A 23,356-nucleotide genomic window follows, 5' to 3' on the forward strand; every position below is an offset into this window, starting at 1 on the left:
TGTCCTGCCCTTTTGCATTCGGTACATTACTTTACCAAGCGCGAGGCCAACACGACAAGCCCACCAGCTTCTCGCGTCGTCTATTCCTCGTGCTGCTAACAATTATGGGCGCGCCTCGACGCGCGGTTAAACTTCATGTGCGACTTACAGGGGGTGCTTCTCTAGCTATCATTATCATCCCTTGTGACGTCATGGGTAGGACAGACTGGGACAGACCGCGCAGACCCTGGATTCCTCGGCTCGTCAGTTATAGCTTCAAGCGCGAAACACAAGTACGACGAAGCCGTCCGATCCGACGTCCGATCAGGCAAACACGACGGTCGGAGGCGAGGGTTTTCGACGCTCTCCGGTGCCGCGAAAACCCTCGCCCCTGAACGTCATTCCGGCAGTTCGCACGTCCGATCGGACGGTTTCGTCGTACAAGAGTTTCGCGCTTCATGCGCTGTTTGGGTAACGCGCGCCAAAGCCTGTTTCACGCGTTATGTTTATTTGGTGAAGTGATATTTGTAGTAAAGCGCGAAACACATGTACGACGAAACCGTCCGATCCGACGTCCGATCAGGCAATACGACGGTCGGAGGCGAGGGTTTTCAATGCTCTCCGGTGCTGCGAAAACCCTCGCCCCCCAAGGTCATTCCGGCAGTCCGCACGTAGGATCGGACGCCTTCGTCGTACACGGCATTTTACCAAAGTTTGAAACCGCACGTGGCAGGCGGAGTCGTGCCAACAAACACTTTTGGTGCTGATCTGTCGAAGCGCTCGCATGTTGGTGTGCTGTTCTCTACCCAGCGGGATAGAAAATTGAATATCCAGCGTTTTATACCCCTACAACATCTACCACGGCGATTAAGGTGTAGTTCTTATTATAAATGGGACAAAATAAAGCTAAGAAATGAATGTCTCATCAAATTGAATATAGGAAAGCGAAGTTCGAGAACCTCTCGCGTGTTTAGTAAATACTTCAGTTAAAGCGCCTCTGTATATCTTGTTGGTTCCAATATATGTTCTGCGAGTGCTGGTCCCCTTAGTTCCAAGTTGATTCCTTTTTGAATTCTGTAAACCAGGAAACACACATTTCAGAAAACAAAAGTGCGGTTCTTTTCGGAATAAACTAAATCTCTACCCATTCACGGGTCGATGCGAAACGTGCGAGAGCCACTTGTGATCGAAGTCTTAGATCTAGTAAGTCGGTGACACTTCAGCGTCCCAAAAATATGAAATACACCTGCTATGAATTACTACCGTTTTTATGTTTATGTTTGCGAACTCAAGTGCGCTTCTCAGCGAGCAATTTTAAATTTGTAAACAATTTTTAGTAAAAATGCAATAAAGCAACTTTGCTTTTTTTTCATGCAGAAGTCGCGATGTGACAAACTTTATTGCCACGTATTCGATTAGGGAGTAGCTTAGCGCCCGTCGCTGACGAGCATTTGCGCGGCAGTAACTGTCGAGTCACGCTTGAATATAACAAAACTGTGCGCGAGTGATCAGCTAGGAAAACAGCAACCTAAGAACGAAGGGTGAAGGTAAGGCGGGCCGGGGAGGAGGAAGCAGACAGAACGCTGGAGAAGAGAGCGGGAAACTTCCTTCTCTCTTTAGCGTTCCGTCTGCTTCCTCCTCCCCGGCCCGTCTTACCCTCGCCCTTCGTTCTTAGGTTGCAACGGAGTATAGTCAATGGTTGATGATGATTAGGAGTTTAATGGCGCAGCATCAACGAGGGCCATAGTGCGCCAAACTTAACTCTGGTCAATGGAAAACATTTTCCTACAGGAGCCTCCACAGATCCGGAAAAACGAGAATCACAGATGCTCGTAATAGCCCACACTTACACCGCGCAAGCTGTAATGCGAGGCTCGAGGCTTTCTTTTTTTGGAACATATTAAAGTTTTCCTTATATAAAAAGCAACTTCGAGGTGCTTGTACTCATGAGAAAGATTACAAAAACATTATGCGCATTTCTTGAATAAATAAACCGTTTTTAATCGGCATATATGTGAACTAACATAGTCACTACCTGCTTTGACATAGCGCGTCGTCTGGTCGCATCCTACCAACTGCGTCACAGGAGGGAGCCCGCAAGGTGGTGCCACCCTAACATCTCGTTGCCAATAGTGCCTGGAACGAGTCTCGGAATGGTGTGTTTACCGCGTCCCAAAAAAGTGGTACCTCGCTTTCCGCCTGATGACGTGATACAAGTGTCATGCTGTTGCTTGTCGCGACCCTAGCGGTGTTCCTGCAGCTGCGCTGGATGTGGCAGACCCCTGTTCTACTTCAGGTCGCTTTACATCTTGAAAGTCCACGGAAACTAAGGCAGCCAAGAGTTGCCCCCCCCCCCCCCCCCCCCCCCCCCCCCGCGCCCCGACAACGGCGGCACTCGCGTTCCCTCGTGCTTTTTTTCTCTCCCAGAACTTCCACGCCCGACCGCCAGGATCGGAACATACGAGCGCATGACGTGGAAAGCCTAGATTGAAGAGAGGGTCAGTATCAAACCATGGGGAGTGTTTTTGGCAATCTAATGGCGGACGCCTCCTGCAAGATTGGTCGGAAGTGCGCACGCGCTGCGTTGTTAGGTGTTAGGTTAGGTTAGGTTAGGTTAGGTTAGGTTAGGTTGTTAGGCGCACGCTTCTACCTCCACCTCCAAGCTCGTGTCGCAAACGTGGCCTATAAACCACGTGACCCCGATCCAGCAGTTGGAAACTCTGTAATGTAGGCTCTATATAGCATGACATTCCGGCTTCTGTGACGTCATTTGTTGCCACTCCAGGCAGAATGCGGAGAGCAAGTCGTCTGCTTCTTGCGCAACTGAGATGCGGTGACGTCAGAATGACGCCGAGCTCTGATTGGCCTCGATTGAAAGGATAGTGGGTAGACCTCAATGTTAGATGCCTTCAGGTCTACCTACTATTTTTTTCAATCATCCAATCAGAGCTCGGCGTGAATCTGACGTCACCGCATCTTTTGCTGAAGAAGCAGACGAACTTGGGCTCGGTACAGGACGCTAAACACACTAGTCGGAGACGCATTCAAGGCACCGTAGTTTCGACAGAGGACCCTTCAGTGGCCTAGAAAAGAGCATTCAAAGAAACTGCTTTGTCGTTTCTAAAAAAAAAAAAAAAAAGAAAAGAAAAAATCTGGATTATGTTTTTTTTTTTGGTGTTTATTACAGTTTATCTCTCGCTGCTAATGAGTGGAACGGCTGTCGTTGCTGATTAAAGCCTAGCTTCCGCCCTCATCGGCCATGGGGAGCAGGCGGCAGCCTTGAATGCGAGGTGAAAGCTACGGCTGCATTCCGCCGATAGCACCGCACGAGATTATTCGATCTCGCCGGCAACGTAGCACTGGGTCCAGATCGCACTCGGAGCAAGCAACGTCGACGATCGTGGAGGGACAACGTATCAGCAAACATTGCGAGAGGGAATTCTCGCGTATTTAGTCTACCCTTTCGGGCTTCCTTTGCACGGACCGCGAACGCCGGTTGCAATCAAACGGTCTTGGTCGCTATGGGTGTCCTACGACGGATCAAGGCGACGTCGCTTCTGCCGCTCTTCGTGGCGATCTCCTGCGTGACTCAACTGAGTCGGGCGGCGCACGTAACCAGTGAGTATCAAAGTAAAGGGACGCACAGGTTTTATCCTGGAAAGCAGAAGTGGCTTGTGTCGGCGTTGCCAATCTTCGGTCAGTGCACGCAGAAAAATACTGGTTTGATAGTGATTTTGCCACTTATGCCCTCGCTCGACGAGCACGTATACGGGAACGATATTCGTGCCTGTATAACCCATGCTATACAGGCACGAACCCGTGTGGTGTACTTTGTAATTCCATTGGGAAGCCGGTTTTTCCAGCTCGTTTGCTAGGAGCGACACCTTGCACGAGGTTGGGTAGCCGTCTGCTCAGGAAGGTCGTCGTCAAATTGCCGTCTGCCGATTCTTCTATTTCTTCAAGCCACAGTCGTGCTATTTACTTTATACAACCGACATGGTGGTCGCATGCAGACATGATAACAGAAATGTCTGCAGGTAAGCACCAAGCTTGTTCGAAGCACGTCTGCTTCATGCATATGCGTGTTTCGAACAAGTCTCTCTGCAGACAGTTTTTGCATGAGCAATGCGACAGTCATACAGGCAAGAAACACGCCTCTGGCGGTATCTGCATACTGACTTTTGTACGAAGTTTTAGTAGTGTGACCGAAGATTTACAGTATGTGTCTTAGATGTTATTAGAATGTTTTAGAGAGCCGTTTTTGTTCTTCCGTTCCGGTACGATGGACTCTGCGGTACGAACTGCGCATGCGCTGCCGCACTATACTCGCGCATGCGCAGTTCGTACCGGGGCGCCCATCGTACCGTATCAAGAGCGCAAAAACGTTTCCCTTAAATTTTCTTTTTGCAAAATAGAGCGGTCTGTAGAAAAGCGGCGGAAGAGGTAAAAGTACTCAGGCAATATACCACCAGAAAGACACGAACGTCATCGCTTGCCTGTATCTGTGTATAGTGTTTTTGAAGTAGCGTTCGCGCCGGCCGAACGCATCCGCTACGCGTTGGTGATGTCTCACAACGCGGGGATTGCTGGATGGCGCCGCGCACTCAAGGGTTTAGTCATGTACCGGTGTTTAAAAGGATACTACAACGAAATTTCGGCGCTCATTTTTTGGTCTATATGTGTTCAAATTAGCAGTATCACATCGAACATACCAATATCTTGTTATAAAAAGTCACGAAAAGGAATTTTAAAACGAATTAAACGATTAGCAAAGAGCACCTGGTGGATGTCGCTAACGCCTTGTTTGTAATGCCCGTCTAGGAACCTTGACAGCTAGTGACGGAGGTTGTCTCGCCTCCGGCCACGACGAGAGAAGGGGGGAAGGAGGAACTCCCCTCTTCCCGAGAATGTCTTTTGTGCGTCGCAGAAGTCGCTATTGTCCCCCTACAATTAGATTACAGAAGATTAACCCGTCACTCAAAATTCGTACAAAAGCAGACGCTTCGGTGGCTGGAACGACTAGGCCATCCTCTCGGCGTCAGCCTCGCCGTAGCTTTGCTCGTCCCGAGACGACCTGCGTCACGATTGTGTTGGATGTCTCGTGGTCTCCGCTGGGCCTTCTTTGAGCGCTTGCCAGAGTGGGCCGTTTATAAGGAAAAATACAGCCACCAGGCTCAATATATAAACGCGCGATTGTCATTTACGGATATTGTAGATCATATTCAACCAATTTTTGAACACGACGGGACTATTTCAAATTTCGTTAAAGTATCCCTTTAAGGGAGACCAAGTTCGTTGTGACCGCTTATAGACTACGCTTGTCTTTAACCACCAATGAAAGAACATATTGAAACACTGATATCATCTATCGAGTGCCTGTGGAACAGCGTATAATACGACTGAGCATTTTGCAGTATTTGCGAGTTGGAATCTATACGCCGTCTATGGGAAATGATAGCGCGTAATGTTGCGAAACGTATTTCAGGCCGATGGGGAAAAGACGGTGCTTAAAAATATAGGAAGTACACGTGTAGTGCCCTGCATTTAGCGGACTGTGAGTGTACGGTTGGCAACAATCGCATTTGCGCACCCTTCCCCTGTCTGACAAGGAAAGGGGCAACAAGGAAGGGCAGGGCCGAGACTCATAGGAGAAAAAGAAAAATTAAACAGAATGCATACGGTTCATAAACATGCAAGGTTTCAGGAAAAGTGTGAAGCGAATAGAAATTGAGGACGAAATCTATAAAAATATCCGCTTTTATGCCATGAGTACACGTGGATAGGACGAAGCAGGGAAGGAAAGGAACGCAAAGGGGGAGGTCTAGGGGCATTGGTGAAAGGACGAGATTGATCGTCAAGGAAGATTGTAGGGAATATTTGTGGATGAAAGGTAGTATTAGGGCTGTGCCAACACTGTTGGGAATTGTACATTTGTGGACAGGAAATGACCCGAGAAAGGAAAATCCACAGCACGTAACACACATAAAGGGATATCGAGACACAAAGGAAATCGTGAAAGACCATGACATACTAATTATAGAAGATATGAATCCTCACTTGAAGGATCTTGATGCTTTCACAAATGTGACATAAAGAATGTTACAGGAGTTATGCGAGGCCTTAGATCTGGTACTGGTAAATGTACGAATCAAATGTGAGTTAAAAGGTAACAGGGAGAGGAACAACTTTCAATCAACATTAGACTACTCTATAACGTCCCACAAATCGTACAACAGAATGGTTTGCATGGAAATAGACGAAGAATTAATGAAAAACTCGGGGAGTGACCATACACGAATTAAGGTTAATTTTGGTAGGACACAGCAAGAACCAGAAGAACAGAAGGAAGGGGACAAGATAGGTTTTAGTGACACACAGCTGAAGGAAATATGAAAACGAATTGAGGACACAGGTAGCCACACAAGCAGAGAACGAGTGGTCGTACAATGAATTAGTAGGAATATTCAGCCTTTAAAATGTTGTTGTCCATATCTTCGGCGCGTAATCTCACACAACGTGTTTGCCGATGACCGTGACGTAATACTCCGGTTCCGAACCGGTGGGGTGTTTTATACTTATACATAAAGTGTTACGGTGTTGCCGTTGGAAGAAGCAGTCCAGGAGGCCAGCCTCTGGCGGTTGGCTTTTATTTCAAACTGCCCGGCTCAGCTCGAGCTGTCGAGCATCCTAGACTCTAAGAAATGCCTGCGCGTATGCTTACCCGCAAAACACTCAAAGAGCCAATCTCTGCAATCTACGAAATCAGCTCAGCGAATGATGAGGGGAAATATTCGTTTAGACCTAAACATGAAGTCTGCGCTATGGCGTTACGCAATGCAAAGCGTCACGCTTGCATTGCGTAATGCCACAGCGCAGACTTCATTTTGAGGTCTGAATGGATGTTCCAGCTCATCATTTGCTGAGCTGGGTTCGTAGATCGCAAAGATTGGCTCTTCGAGTGTTTTGCGGGTAAGTAGACGAGCAAGCATTTCTTAGAGTGATAGCCATTTTTCAGGCGCGCCCTTTCTCTTCCTCTAAGCAACATTATATATATATATATATATATATATATATATATATATATATATATATATATATATATATATATATATATATATATATATATAATTTTTTTCTATTTGACCGCGTGCTTGTTTCATGCAGGCCCGTGCAGTGCAGACCAGTTTTCTTGCAACAACAGCCTGTGCATCGACAAACGCAATGTTTGTGACGGCGACGACGACTGTGGCGACGGCAGCGACGAGAAAGCTTGCGGTGAGTGCTTGTTTTCGTACGTTTCGTTTGATCGCTGTTCCGAGCACTTTCTCAGCACCGCTGTAAGCCACGTACGTGAGTAAAAGTGACCAGAATCTGCAGGCAGCATTAATATAACTTGGTTCAGCAAGTATGGTATCTGTAGGAAATGTGATGGCTTTCTTTTATGACCCCTGGGAACTCACTAAGACCACGTTTGTCTTCCGCATCACACAAACGGTGCCAATTGGAAGGCTAGGTTCGACATTTGAGAAAATGTACATGGAAGTGACGTAATGCAAAGGAGGAGCGTATCCTAGCAACACTCACGTGGCGGCTCTGCCCACTTTGACGCCGCTACGTCATCGCAAACTTGACACCTGTCACCCGTTTGAGCGACGTCCGGAGCCAACCACCGACGAGCGGAACTAGCTACGCACTCCCTGAGGCGTCCCTACGCGCGGGATACGGGGTAGGATTTACTACGACGCGCGGAGCAGCTCCTGCGTTTAGTCAAGAAACGGCAACCAATCCTGCGCGTCGCTGGCCGTCGCATCTGTCCTAGTACAGGTGAAAGTGTTGAAAAACAATAAAAACCTGTTGGGCGTTGTTAAAACAAACCGCTTTTTTGTGTCCTTTTGCAATACATTTAAAAGTTAATTGGAGAGAAAGTTGTTTCAATATTACAAGGAATGCGGGATGCGCGCTTCGCGCCTTCTTTAAAGCAACATGTTTGAGCAAGCCAGGATTGCGGGGTTGATGGCTGCACATAAAGAGCTCCCGCTGCCAGCGTTTCGCGGTCCTGGCGCGTAATGAAGGCGCGGAAGCAAAGACGCCTGCTTGCTTTTTTGAACCCAAGAAACATTCGGTTGATATGACTTACCCTGAGACAGGGAATAAATAAGATTCTTAAGAGGAAGGGTCAACAAACAGCGTCTCCAAAAACAGCTCCGTGTTCGGAGACGCGCCTTTCTTTTCCTTCCTTGTCTCTGGTCAAGGTATGTCTACTTTTCACGAGCTCGCCTGCACGCTCACCTTTTTTGAGACCTACAGTGTAGTCATAACTTGCAACAGCAGCTACTGTCATCTTGTCTCGAATGCCTCAGCAGCAAATTTCGCCACGTCTTTTTTGTATATACTGTAAAATACTTAATTTTCGCGAATCGCCTACGATTCGCAAAAATAGGTCCCGCGAACAATGGACCTTTTCCGAGAAGCGTTCTGCGCACGCGCGGTCGCCCGATGCCAAGCGGCGGAAGTCGGAACGAAAAATCGAGGAAATTCGGAAGGAGGCTATATATCAGCGAGTAGAACACGTAACTGCAGCATATATATAATTGTGTTACACAAAAAAAGAACGTCGACGGAAAGGAAAACACGACGTTTGGGTGGACGCCACGGATGCCCCTCTTTAAAGTCGTATTGGGCAGGCGCCGCTGCTCAGAGAGCGAAGAAACTGGTAGCATAGCTCCCAATATCGATTGGTAGCGCAGGTAGGTCACTTCCTCGATTTTTAGTTCGTGCAGCCACCGCCTGGTGCCGTCGGTATGTGGAAAAGGTCCATTCCGGTAAGATCTATATTGAGATCCCACCGCGTCGCGAAAATTAGAACCCGCGAATTATTCCAAGGCTTCAGCTTTAACCTAAATCGCGAAATATTGAGCCCGCAAAAAAATGTCGCTTACAGTATATTATTGTCTAGCTGCATTTAATCTTGCCTCGAATATGGCAGGCCTTCGTGTATATTAATAGAAATGTTACGAAATACAACCTAGAGGTAGTGTGCTCGTGTTCAATTAAGAAATCAATGTTTGACATAACGTGCGATTTAAGAATCTCCAAGGGTTTACGTTATGCTATGCTAGTGTGTTCATTTTTACTTTCGAGAATAAAATATTGCAAAACCTGTTTCATATCATTTTGCGTTTCAAAGTTACGGTTTTACATTCTAAAAATAAAGCCCTTTCAAAAATAAGCTAGCTGTGCAACGTAACATAAACCCCGATACTCTACGTAAAAAAGGACACATACACCGAAAGGCCTTAAACAAAACTGAAATTTTTATTTTCCAGAAAGTGCTTAAATAGGCACCGTGACAAAAAGTAAGGGGGAGGGAGAAACCTGGATTGACTTGAGAGATTTTAATTGACAGAAATCCCAATACTAAGATCAAGAGGCACACCTGAGTGATGTGGTCATAATACAGAAGGTAATAACGGGATGTTTAAAACCACGTACAGGGGATATGAAACAATACTCAAAATGGGGGGGGGGGGGGGGGGGGGGTGATCGGTGGCCGAGTGGTAAGCGCACACCAGCTCGGAGCACGTGGAGCGAAAGCTCGCGCTGCAGAACCCAGGGATCCAGCGTTGGGGGCGTAGAAATGCTTGCGGCACAGTGCACCGGCTTCGTGGCGGTGGGATCGTTCTTGGACGGGCCGACGATGGCGATCATCGTTTCGTTCACGCAGCCGATGACGCCGAATATCCTACCGGGTGGCCTGAGGTCCGTCTCCACGTCGTACCTCTCGCTCGGCGTCTCGGGGAAGCGGAGCCAGCCGCGCCAGACCCTGACACGACGCACGATAGCGACGGACGCGACGCGGACAGAGACGCCGACTGTCTTCCCCGCGCTACGTGCTCGTCGCTCGTCTCCAAGCTTTGGAAGCACTCCTTGTCGTAGAAACGAAGTGTACAACACTTGAAGCTCCACAGTCCGGTAGCCGACTGCCGGTAGCCGACTGCGCCTGTATCGTTCTATTACGAGCGCCTACGGATGATGGACTGTACGCCAGGATGAGATAGGAACGACTGGCTCGTCGTCGTCTTTTATTCCCGCACCGCGAGGCTATGCTCGTGGTACATCCTCTTTTCTCTGCATTTAAAAAAAAAGTGCAAAATTAAGATGACACAAAGACGCTAGTCAAAAATAAAAAAAAAAAAACAGGGACAAGAGAGAGAAAAAAAGAGAAGAAAGAAAAAAAAAAACTACGGCATTTGCTGGAACGACTCATCATAACTTAGTCTCCGTGGAGGCTGTCTGCTTCTGCCCGATCGGCGTGATGAGGGCCCCTGCTGCGTCTGAGCTTGCGGTGCTTCCTGGTCCTCTGTCTCTTCATCTGTACCGTCTGGTCCAGGCGACTGCGGTCCCCCATCGTCTTCCGATTCCGAGTCGTCGTTTTCTTCTGTTGTCCTTGAATCATATTCTTCGTCAACTTTCAGGAGATGTTGCCTGTTGCGACGGAACGTCCTGCCATCTTCTGTGACGACGCTGTACGATCTAGGAGCGACGTAGGACTCGACAGTTGCTTTCGTAGCCCATTTTCCATCGTTTAGGATACGGACGGTGTCTCCTGGCTGCAGCGGCTCTAGATGTCGTCCTTTTTTGAGGTTCTGGGTGTGCTTTTGAACAGGCGGTGCTGGATCCGAAAAGAAGTCTGGAAGCAGGCTTCGAATACCACGACCCATCAAAAGCTCCGATGGAGAGCGACCGCCTTCCAGCGGAGCCGTACGGTAGCTAAGCAAGCCGAGCCAGAAGTCCTCTTTTGTTGATTGTGCTTTTCGGAGTAGCCGCTTCACCACCTGGACGCCTTTCTCCGCGAGGCCATTGGAGCGGGGATACCCAGGGCTTGACACTGTATGAATAAAATCATACCGCGTTGAGAAGTCTTTGAATTCTTTTGCAGAAAACTGTGGCCCTCCGTCTGTGCAAACTTCTAATGGTATTCCATGACGTGCAAATATTTCTGACAGTTTGGAGATCACACCATTAGCAGTTGTGTCACGAAGCTCCTCCACTTCGGGATAATTTGAGTACGCGTCATACACCACTAGGTAATGTTTACGACCAAGTTCGAACAAGTCAGCCCCAACCCGACCCCAAGGATGACCAGGCACCTCACGTGTATGCAGAGGCTCATCCTGGTGTCTGTAGGTGAAAATTTGGCATGTCTCGCATTTTCTGACTAATGCAGTAATATCCGCATTCATACCTGGCCAGTAGACTAAGTTCCTTGCTCTTGATTTACATTTGTTGAGGCCTAGGTGACCCTGGTGTATTCTTGTAAGTATTTCTTTGCGCATTGCTGCTGGTATTACAACTTTGTTTCCTTTCAACAAGACTCCATTGATGACCGAAAGCTCTGTCATAACGGACTTCAGCTCACCCCGAACTGGAGTTCCAGCTTCTAAACTGGCAATTGCCTCCTGCAGGACGGGATCGCCTGCTGTGGCTGCCTGCAGGCTGCCCAGGGTCCGGCTGCCTACCAGTGTTGAAAACACTGCATTTGCATGTATTTCGACGTCGGTCGTGTCGTCTTCTGCTTGGGAACCACCGGAGATTCGGGAGAGTGTGTCCGCGATCACCAGCTTCTTTCCAGGGACAAACTGTAAATCAAATTCGAACTTAAGCAAACGAAGAAATAGTCGTTGCAACCTTGGTGGCAGGTCGCCTAAGTTTTTCTTTGCAAGAGCGATCAAGGGTTGATGGTCAGATTCAACGAATATTTTTCTTCCGAGTATGAATTCGGTAAATCTTTCGCACCCAAATACAATTCCCAGAGCCTCCTTTTCGATCTGAGCATATCTACGCTCTGTGTCTGTGAGTACTCGTGATGAGTACGCCACCACTTTCCAATCTTTTCCATCATGCTGGAACAAGGCAGCACCGAGAGCAAATGCAGAGGCATCTGTTGAGACTTTGGTGGGTCGAGAGGGATCAAAAATTGCCAGGACCGGTGCCTCAGTGAGCAATTTTCGCAGTTGTTGCCACTCAGTTTCATGAACCTTCTGCCATTCAAAAATAGTGTCTTGTCGAATAAGTTGACGCAACGACTCTGTCTGCGTTGACAGGTTTGGCAAGTACTTTCCAAAGTAGTTAACAGCTCCTAGCAACTGCTGAACCTCTTTCTTACTCGTTGGAGTTGGTAGGGCTGCAACACATTTCACAAGTTCTGGATTTGGCTCAATGCCAGCTGCGCTTATTTTATCTCCTAAGTAGGTGATTTCTGTGACCCCGAAGATGCACTTCTCCAAGTTAAGAGTTAACCCTTCTGTTTGTAGAGCATGAAGCACAGCACGCAATCGTTGGTCATGTTCTTCCCTTGTTTCGCCCCAAATCAGGACATCATCAATATACACCCGCACACCTGGAAGTCCATCCAAAAGGTAACTCATAGTGCGCTGAAACACCTCGGGGGCTGAAGCGATTCCAAAGGGTAGTCTGAGAAACCTGTAGCGACCAAAAGGAGTGCTGAAGGTACATATTCGAGATGTACTGTCATCCAACGGTATTTGATGGAAACCGCTGTTGGCGTCGAGCCGGCTAAAGTATGCGGCATGTGCCAAGTCTGCTTCAATTTCCTCTCTCCGAGGCAGCTGAAAATGCTCTCGCTTGAGTGCTTTGTTTACGTGACGGGGATCCATGCATAATCTTAAGTTGTTGTTTTTCTTTCGTACTATAACCAAGGGGCTCACCCAGTCGGACGGTTCTGGTGCCTTCGCGATGACACCTGCTGTCTCCATTCGGTCGAGCTCTGCCTTCAGAGGCGCACGTAGCGCGTGCGCCACCCGGCGTGCTGGCTGGATCACCGGTGTGGAGTTGTCGCGAAGAACCATCTTGTAGGCTCTCTTTGTGCAACCGAGACCACGAAAGAGACCGGGGAACTCGCGCTCTACTTGTTGGCGCTGCTGGTTCTCGTGCTCTACAGTGTTGACCCGGTTGACGAGGCCAAAGTGCTCGCATGCTTTCAGGCCCATGATGGCTTGCCTGCCCTTCTTTACTATAAAGAAATCGATGAAACCTTGTTTTCTGCCGACAGATACCGACAGGCGGACTTTTCCCAGATGTTGTAAGATGCCACCTCCGTAGCTATGCAGAGTTGCAGTCGTGTGTTGAGGCCGCTGCTTTTGTTTGATCTTCATAAACAATGTTCGAGGGAGCAGATTGGCCTGTGCACCGGTGTCCACTTTAAGCTCTACCTGCTTCCCTTCTATCGTAGTATTCACGGTCCAGTCACGGTTGCCGACCGAATGCACGCTGCTGGTTGACAAAATCTCAAGCACATCAAAATCGCTGCTTGCCTCACTGGTTTCTTCAACGTCATGTACGCCAGACTGCTTAGTCTTGCAACATACTGCAAAATGATTTTTCTTCCTGCATTTTGAGCATGTCTTTCTGTAGGCTGGACATTGCCTTGGCGCGTGAGCTTGGTTGCAGAAGCGACATCTCGACTTGTCTTTCTGCTGCTGCTTGACTGTCTTAACGATTTCCACCTTGGCCGCTGCTTCACTTGACCCTTTAACTGCCGCGTCATTCCATGTTTTGTTGTGGACATTGGCTGTTTCTTCGGCCTTGCAGCATTCAACTGCTATTTCTAAAGTCAAATCCTTTTTCCGCAGGAGTTTCTCTCGAATCTTCTTGCTTGACGTTCGATACACGATCTGGTCTCGTAGCATGGAGTCCTTTAGGTCGCCAAATCCACAGGTCGCTGCTTTCAGCTGAATATCGCGGTAGAAATGTTCGAAAGCTTCTCCTTCCTCTTGTCGCCTCGTTCGGAACACATAGCGTTCGAACGTCTCATTGCATCTCGGAAGGCAGTAGGCTTCGAACCTCCGTACCAGGACATCGTAATCTTGGGCTTCTTCAGCTGACAAACCAAACGTGTTAAATACCTCAATGGCTTCTTGCCCAGCGACGTGCAGAAAGATAGCGGCTTTTTGTTGCTGGTTGCGACCTTCCTTGGGCTCTGTAGCCAGAAGGAAGAGTTCCATCCGCTGCTTGAATTTTTTCCAATTCTCTGCAGCGTGCTCTCCCAGCCGCAGCGGTTCTGGTGGCGGAAGATCAGTCATGGTGCGTGGAGACTGAAGATCACTTCTGACACCATGTATCGTTCTATTACGAGCGCCTACGGATGATGGACTGTACGCCAGGATGAGATAGGAACGACTGGCTCGTCGTCGTCTTTTATTCCCGCACCGCGAGGCTATGCTCGTGGTACAGCGCCCAGTTTAGCCGACTCCGCCCCCCTTTTTCTAGGGTAATTGCGTCACTTTTGCTTCCAACCAATCAGACGTGAAGACGTCACTTCCGTGTACTTTTAAAAGGAACATGTACAATGTCGAACCTAGCTATCCTGGTGATACAAAACTGTACTCTTACAATCTACTCCCCTTTGACCTCTACTCTGTACTCTACTAAAGCGTACCATGGAATTCTGAAACACTCAAGCATTGGCAACCTACAAAAAAATGAGATAATATATACATATATATTTCACAAGCTGTTTTTTTTTCGCAATTGTATTTTGACTGGAGCGCCCTCCTTTACCACCCTAGTCATTGGCCGAAAAAGAAACGCGAGGTTTCGCGAGTGCCGCACATTCTATCATTTCCGCAGCCAATGGGATTGCGACATGAGCCGATATGAACGCCGAAAGACCATTGAGGAAGCAGGAAACGTGAACGCAAAAATAGACCTCGCCTTCCTTAAGATGTTAAGGACTATAGACGTTTTCAGCGCTTATTACCCAGGAGAAAAATTCCTAGTCACTGGGCCGTGGACGCATGCGCGGCGTCTCAGATTTCGTGCGAATGAGTTACTGCGCACGTCCAGATCTCCTTCCACAGTTCAGTAGACAAAGATGACAGCGCCCAGAAGACGATTATTGGAAAGGCCTATGAGAAGCGCAAGTTTGTCTGCTTCTTTTTCAAGGGCTATGGCGACGTCAGAGCGCCGAGCTTTGATTGGCTCTGATGGAAAGATACTGGGTAGACCTCAAAGCAGGCTGCCTTTTAAGGCTATCGTTCCTCATCTATGGGAAATTATATACTTTATTGTTGCGAAAAGTGTTTCATGCTCATGGCGAAAAAACGAAGCTTAAAAAATAGGGAGTACACTGCAGTGCTCTGCATTTAGCAGACTGTGAATGTGCGGTCGGCAACAATCGCCTTTGTGCACCCTGTCTAACAAGAAAAGAGGGAACAAGGGCGGAACCAACGTTATTAGAACACTCAGTAGGGAAATCGCCATAAAAGCCTGCATTAAAAAAAGTGGCTTCGATCAGAACATAAGAACTGAACTAAACGCGATCGCAACGCCGCCAATTCTTCCGCAGCGGCCACACCGGGAACTGCAAGGCTGCACTTATTCGCTCTAGTCGAGTAGCGTAAGGACCGGTGGCGCGCCATCTCGCAGTAGTCAGAACATCGCATTCGATAGCGTCCTCGGTTAGTGTTCAATTTTGGCTTTGATCGACCATTTTGGCGCCAAACGTATACAGTGGATGGGGTTTCAGGGCTACCAACCACCGGCAAAGTGGACGCGCCGCGTATAATCACCGAAGGTAGGATGCACCCGGGCCGGGACTCGCTACCAGAAGTCACCGATTTGACATGGCTGTATAAAAACAATATTGATAGTGCCGCAAAACCCTGTAAACAAATATTTTATGACAAAATGACAAAATGCTGCATGAGGGAGAGGGGGGAGAGGATGTTCCAGCAAAACGAAAAATTCCGGGGGGGAGGGGGGGGGGGGTGGGCCCGGGCCCCAGGGGCCTCCCCCCTGGCTACGTGCCTGAAGTCAAGTCTCCTTGAGCTTCGGGACACGGAGAAACGCCAGTCTTCGGCGCTCATCCCGCAGTTACTCGGCCTCTTCTGCGTCGTGTCTGTTCGCTCCTCGCGCCTCGTGCAGTGTTATTGCAGTAAGGGGGGGGGGGGGGGCGGTTCGCACTCTCCAAACCATTTCCTTCACCCCCCCCTTTCCTACGCAACATGCTTCCCTTCCTTTGCAAATAACAGCTGATCTTCCAGCATCTCATATCTTTTTGTGCGGGAATGTTTGTTGATAGGCAAAACAACTATTAGATTTCGAAAGTATATACTTGAGTACAAGTAACTAAAAAGTAATTGAACTACTAATTACCAAGTGAAAATGTAATTAGAAGTTACTAAACAACTCAGAAAAGTAGTTAAACTACAGTAACTTGAGTAGAGTAGTTGAACTACGTACAAGTCTGCCTGAAACCCCTTCCACCGTATCTGTTTCAGCGCCCAAATGGCCGATTAAAGCCAAAGCAGAAGTCGCGTGCAGTTCCTCGAGTGGCCGCTGCGGGAGAAATGGCGGCGTCGCGATCGCCATTGCTTCGGTTCTCAAGTACGGATCGGTGCCGCTTTTTCAGAGCAGGCTCTATGGCAGTTTCCCAGCCGAGTGGTTTAGTAACGTTGGTATAGAGTAGACCTTTCCAGTGGCAGTCTTGAACGAAGTGATTTACAGCGCGCATCCCTGGTTTTGAGAGTGTACGTAAGTGTTGCCCGGCCGCGCTGGGCTGTGGATTTTCTGATCAAGGGGCTGTGGTAGCCTGCGTATGCACAATTCCGGACGCTGGTGGCGGCTAAATTGCCGCGTTTTATTTTTTCAATTTTTCGGTAATTCCGTGTGCGACAAAACAAATTTAACGTTGATGTTTGTTTTATTTTATGTTTATATTTTACGACACCATACACTCACCCGTGTCAATATACAAAGGTCTTAAAGGAGCTGTGCAACGATATTCAATTGGAATGTTTTTCTCTCTACACGAGCTTACTGGCACAGCTGGGACTCAAGGATACTCACACGCAACGCCATTGGCCAAGAAACTCCTTTGTTGCGGTGTAATTTCAAGGACAAAAGCGATCATTTTCATTCAATCTCTCCTTTGCAAAATTTGATGACGTAACTCGGGGATCGCAGTACACCCAAGTGACGATATTTGAATGCGGTTCATAGATTGGACCCGAGCATTGCGTGAGCACTCGACTTCGGCTCGTGACAATTGATAGCTCGAGAAGCATTCGGGTTGTGACCCGTGTCCAATCGCTGCAACGACGACAACAGCCGAGCCATAACAATGTCTGGAACTCAGCGCGTGTCCTGCGCTTTGCCAACCCCAGCGCGTGGCTATGATCAAAACTGGCGGCATATAATCGGCTCCAGATCACGTGGCCACTTGTTCTGGCTGCGAGTTGAGGGGGTGAACGCTGCTCGTTTTTCTTAAATTTTTTTCTGGGACTTCTATTGCGTGGGGTGAAAAACGAACGCGTGTTTCGTAGGTCATTAACGTTAGGGATCCGTTTTAAGCGGTATTTGCGCAAAGTACAAAAATTGTTGCATAGCTCCTTTAACTGTCAAGAATATTTAACCACGCAGGATAGCTAAAATGCATGGCCCACTTATTTGGGAATACTACTGGCTCCACTCAAGGAGCCATGCTAGGAATGGGTACAGACATGTTACCAAGATGCAGATTTATAAATGACAACTGAATTAAGTACAAATCCGACAGCAGATACAAAATTAGTAACAATTGTGTTGACGATGACATCATTTGGTAATTCGTTCCATCTTGAATTGCCCGAGGGAGAAACGAATATCTAAAACAGTCGTTTTAGAACCTGTATTGTTTTAACGCTTTTGTCTGGCTTAGACCACCCGGTCGATAACGGTTGTATATAGTTAGAGCTTTGAACATGAAGCCAAAATAGAAATTCCCTGCTCACAACGTGAAATTCAACAAATCTCATCAGTCGAACAACATGTATTTTACGTAACCCACAGTGGCACGTTATCCGAACAGGATTTGAGAAAGGTCACAAATAACGCAACATATCCAATATACAGTGTCGACAACCATCACTTCACGACGATCGGACGGAATCCGGCTTGTTTTGGGGCTCGTTCTGAAGAGTTGGTTTTATTTGCGCACCACCAAAGTAAACAAACGAAAGTGTCTCTTTCGTGCCAGTACCCCGAACTCGACGCTATTACCTATTTTCGCGAAGATCGGCAACATATCCAAAAACAATTGTCGAAAATTATAAAAAAAGAAAAGAAGGTTCCAATTCACGCTGTGAAGGGGGTTGGACAGCGAAGCGAAGTGTAGTGGTGAATCGTTGCAGGTATGACCTGCAACGATTCACCACTACACTATATGAGCCTTTTTTATGGCAAACGGCACTGTGAATGTGACGCTCCAGTTTTTGACGTCCCACAGAACTTCAGTTTTATAAAAATAATGAGCAAAGGCCACCTTAACACCGCTGCTTAAAATGTAGAAGAAACGTTTAACCACCAATTATTCAGGTGAATGCCAAAAGAACAAAGGAGTGCGAGATCCGTTAAAATGTTTTGAGTATTCTTGTAAACCGACTTGGCCTCCTAAAATGAAATATGGCACATTCTTGTCCGTCTAGCATTTATGCTTTCTAGCACTGATGACATAAGCAAGCTCAACAGACTTACAGAGACGGTGCAACCGGAAGTCACTTGGGACGCAAGCGGCAGTTCATGTTTGTAAACAGCAAAAGAGCCTGTAACAAATGATTGACGAAAGAAAAGTAAATGCACTGTACCAAAACTTTTTATATATGAAGACTGCTCACGTTGCCGCTGCTGCGGCAGATTTTGCAACCGCAATCTTTACCGAGAACCGCATGCGGGAGCGCAAGGTGCATCGCATTGTTAGCGGCACTAATGACGTCACTCCATACTTCGTACTCCGCCGTTGCCACAGCAGCTTATGAAACCGCAATCTTTACCATTAAACACATGCGGGGAGCGCTACGTGCTTATGATTTATCACGCGGTTTTGACACTTGTTTTCTGGTTTTCATATTGAAACAAGTGTCGAAACCACACAATAAGAGACCAGGCTCGAGCGAATGGTGATAAAGCGCGCGCGATTGTTTACTGTCGACTATTAGGGAGTTTTGCTAGATAGCTTTCGCCGTCCCGCAACGCTCTCCGCAACCCACTACGATATCCAGAACACTAGGGAGTTTTAGTAGACCGTGTTTCCCCCTCCGCTAGCCCTCCGCTACGAAGAAACCGCCACTGCGCCTGCGCGCCGATGGCCTTGACTGTAGCCTGTAGAGTTCCGGGTAGCGGAGGGACTTAGCGGAGCGGGAAACACGGTCTACTAAAACTCGCTACTACTGTCAAGGCCATCATTGCGCAAGTGCAGTAGTTGCTTCTTCGTTTGAGGGGGAAACGCTGTCTACAAAAACTCTTTATTCTGTCGATTACTGTTTTGTCGACGGACACGAAAAAAAACAAACAAAAAAACTCGAGCAACGAGTCATATACAGCTTCGCAGTAAAAACTCATGAAAACGTTTGCCACACTATAGCTTTATTTACAGTCCTTTAGGTGATTTCTGCCGTTTTGTCTTTTAACACAATTATACTCTCAGAGGCGACTGCGCCTTTTCACTTAACCGTTTAAGTGCAGTTAGAAATGCCACTTTACCGTTTTACGTCATGGCGTGAACAATTTAATCACCGCTTTTTCTACATTTTCCTGCATTTTGCCTATGTCTTTTGCGTTTTTTGTCTATGCAACTTGCTACATTTATTGAATCAGGTTTAGATAGATGTCTGCCTCAGACTCGGAAGCGTAACAGCAAACATGTGATAGCGAGTAAATTGATTTTTTTTCCATATGACCGAGTGCTTCTTCCGTGCAGAAAAGTGCAGTACAGACCAGTTTTCGTGCAACAATACACGATGCATCGCCAAACGCTGGGTTTGTGACAACGAGGATGACTGTGGCGACGGTAGCGACGAAGAAGTGTGCGGTGAGTGCTTGTGTTCGTACCTCTCGGTTGATCGTTATTCCGAGCAGTTCTGCATCCCTGCTGCCGGGCGCATACGTGAGCAAAAGTAACCAGAATTTGCAAGCAGCATTTTAATATAACTTGGTTCAGCAAGTGAGGTATCCGTAGGAATTGTGACAGTTCTCTTTTATGACCTCTAGGAACTCACTCAGGCCCGTTTCTGTTCCGCATCGCCCAACGTTGACAACTGGTAAAACAGTAGTGTATTCTTACAATCTGCTCCTTTTTGACCGCTACTTTGTACTCTACAAAAGCGTACCATGGAATCCTGCAGCACTCAAGCACTGGCAACCTACGACGAAAAAAATATATTTCCCAAGCAGTTTTTTTTTTCTGCCTGGCAATCAGGTTTTAATTGGAGCGCCCTCATTTACCGCTGTAGTTACGGGCGGATAAAAAAACGCGAAATGTCGCGAATCCCATGCATCCTATTATCGCCGTAACCAATGGGATTACGACATGAGCCGATACGAACGCCCAAGGGTCAATCAGGAAGCAAGAAACGTGAACGTAAAGATAGGCAACGGCCCTGCGTTTCTGAAGATGTTAATGCATATATACTTTTACAGCGCCTATTACCTAGGTTAAAAAATGCTTAGTTACCGGGCCGTGTACGCATGCGCGGCGTCCCATATTTCGTGCGAAAGAGTTACTGCGCACGCTCAGAACTCCTTCTACAGTCCACTAGACAAAGATGGCGGCGCCCAGAAGATGATTATTGGAGAGGTCTATGCGGAGAGCAAGTTCGTCTGCTTCTTTTGCAGGGGTTGTGGTGACGTCAGAACGCCAAACTATGATTGTCTTTGATTGAAGGATAGTGGGTAGACCTCGAAGCAGGCTGACTTAAGGTTATCATTTCCGATCTATCGGAAATTATAGCCTTTAATGTTGCGAAAAGTATTTCAGGCACATGGCGACGAAACGATGCTTAAATATATAAGAAATACACGTGTAGTGCCGTACATTTAGCGGACTGCGAATGTACGGTCAGCAACAATCACCTTTGCGCACTCTTCCCCTGTCTGACAAGGGAAGAGGCAACAAAGAAGGGCAGACCCAAGACTCGCGGGAGAAAAAAAAAAAAAACAACTGATTGTAGGGTTCATAAACATGCGAGGGTTAGGAATAGGCAGGTGAAGTGGATAGAAATTGAGGACCTAACCCAAAGGAAAACTTTAATAGTATACGGGGCCGCGGAGACACATTTAAGAGACATATGGCAAAACTACTTCCCATGCCTGAGTACACGTGGATAGGTTGCAACAGAAAAGGAAAGAAACGGAAAGGGAGAGGTCTAGGGGCATTAGTGAAAGGACAAGTTTGGAAGGGAGTCAAAGAAGATTGTAGGGAACATTGGGGTTGAATTGGGGGTGTGACATCATTCTTGGTATTTGTATATTTGGGGACAGGAAATGATGTGAGAAAGGAAAAGGCAGAACAAAGATGCATAAAAGGAGACATCGAGAAAATCGTGAAAGAACATGAGATACTAATCATAGGAGAAATGACTGCTCACTTGGAAGAACTTGATGCTTTCACAGATGCGACAGGAAGAATGTTAGAGAAATTGTGCGAGGCCTTAGATCTTGTACTGGTAAATGCACGAGTCAAATGTGAGGAAAAAGTAACATGGGAGAACAACTCTTAACCGACAGTATACTACTGTATAAAGTCCCACAAATTATACAATAGAATGGGTTGCATGGAAATAGACGAAAAAGGAATGAATTAGTGATGGAGTGACCATAACCGAATTAAGGTTCATTTTGGTAGGACACAGCAAGAACCAGAAGCACAAAAGCAAGGAGACAAGATAGGTTTTAGTGACACACAGCTAAAATAAAAATAAAAAAGAATTGAGGACACAGTAGTCACGCAAGTAGAGAAAGAGCGGTCGGCCATTGAACTAGTAGAAATATTAATAATTTAAAGTGCTGTCCTCCATATCTTCGACGTGTAATCTCACATACATTTAACGTGTTTGCCGATAACCCTGACGTAATATTCCGGATCATAACCGGTAAGGTAGTTTATATACTTTTTTTAAAAAGTTAAAAAAAAAACAGCTTTTTTTAAAAAATATCATATAATAACTCCTGCTCAGTATGGTTTTCAGAAGGAAAAGTCTGCAGAATCAGCGCTAATCGACATAAAAGATAAAATTGCGGAAAACATTGAAAACAAATTGGTCACACTGGGATTGTTTTTGGATTTAAAAAAGGCGTTCGACACTGTGCAACATGATATTTTACTTACAAAACTTAATGTATATGGTATACGAGGAATAGCGCTAAAATTAATTAAAAGCTATCTAAATGAACGCTACCAATATGTATGCCTAAATAATGGATCATCCAGCAAAATGAAAATAAAACATGGCGTTCCCCAAGGCTCTATACTAGGGCCTCTGCTATTCCTTGTCTACATAAACGATATAACGGAAATACCTGGCTCCCCTCAGTTAATAATGTACGCCGACGACACAAATGTATTTTTTGCTGGTGAGACGAAACAGGTCGTAGAAAAATTAGCCAATGATTATCTATTAAAACTCTCAAAATGGTTAGAAACAAATCGCTTAGCTTTAAATACCAGTAAAACAAAATATGTTATTTTTAAGCCGATAAACAAACGCGATCACAGTACTATCAACATAACATTTGAAGGTACGTTGCTCGAGCAAGCTACAGAGCAAAAATTTTTGGGGGTGTGGTTTACTGAGGACCTCTCTTGGTCAACCCATGTTAAAATGCTCAAGGCTGAACTGTCCCGAGTTACTGGAAGCATATACAAAGTGCACAGTTTACTACCGACTTGGCTTAAACAAACATTATACTACTCTCTATTTTACTCAAAAATGAGCTATGGCATCTTGGTGTGGGGAACTACGACAGAAACTAATTACAACAAACTAATTATCTTGCAGAAAAAAATCTTGCGTATGTATGAAAATTATAAAGGAGACAGAAGAAATTTAAGCACGCAACCACTTTTTAATAAATATAATATGCTAAAAGCAGATCAAGTATTTTATTTCAAATTATTACAATTCATACACAGAAATAAGCTCCACACTACGCCAACATACAATCTGAGCACGTACAATATTCGAGACCCAATAAGGAAGATGCCGGCAATAAGAACTAACTATGGCCGACAAAGGCTGAATTTCCAGATAAATAAAACTTTGAATAGAAAAGATATGTCTCTGGATTTCCACCAACCCTTTAATAGCTTTAAATGTTCTTGTAGAAGGATGCTCGTGACAAGTGAAATTGCTTTTTCATCTTTGTTAGTGCCGTAAACTTCATGAGTGTTATAAATGTCTTTAATTTTTGTGCATATTTCCATTCCTTGTTTCTTGATGTTTAAGTATGAGAGAAAAACCTTTTATTGATTTTTTATTAATACCACTGTGCTGTGGCAAATTTTAATGTGATGTATTGTATACTTGTATTTTTTTGCAGTCTA

General features: G+C 46.5%; 1 pseudogene; it reads left to right on the forward strand.

The window, feature by feature from the left end:
• Positions 1-3,309: 3,309 nt before the first annotated feature.
• LOC8028327 overlaps positions 3,310-23,356 on the forward strand; it is an 89,211-nt pseudogene continuing 69,164 nt past the window's right edge.

Source organism: Ixodes scapularis, unplaced genomic scaffold, assembly GCF_016920785.2.
Source record: "Ixodes scapularis isolate PalLabHiFi unplaced genomic scaffold, ASM1692078v2 PGA_scaffold12__126_contigs__length_90152505, whole genome shotgun sequence".
Lineage (NCBI taxonomy): Eukaryota > Metazoa > Arthropoda > Arachnida > Ixodida > Ixodidae > Ixodes > Ixodes scapularis.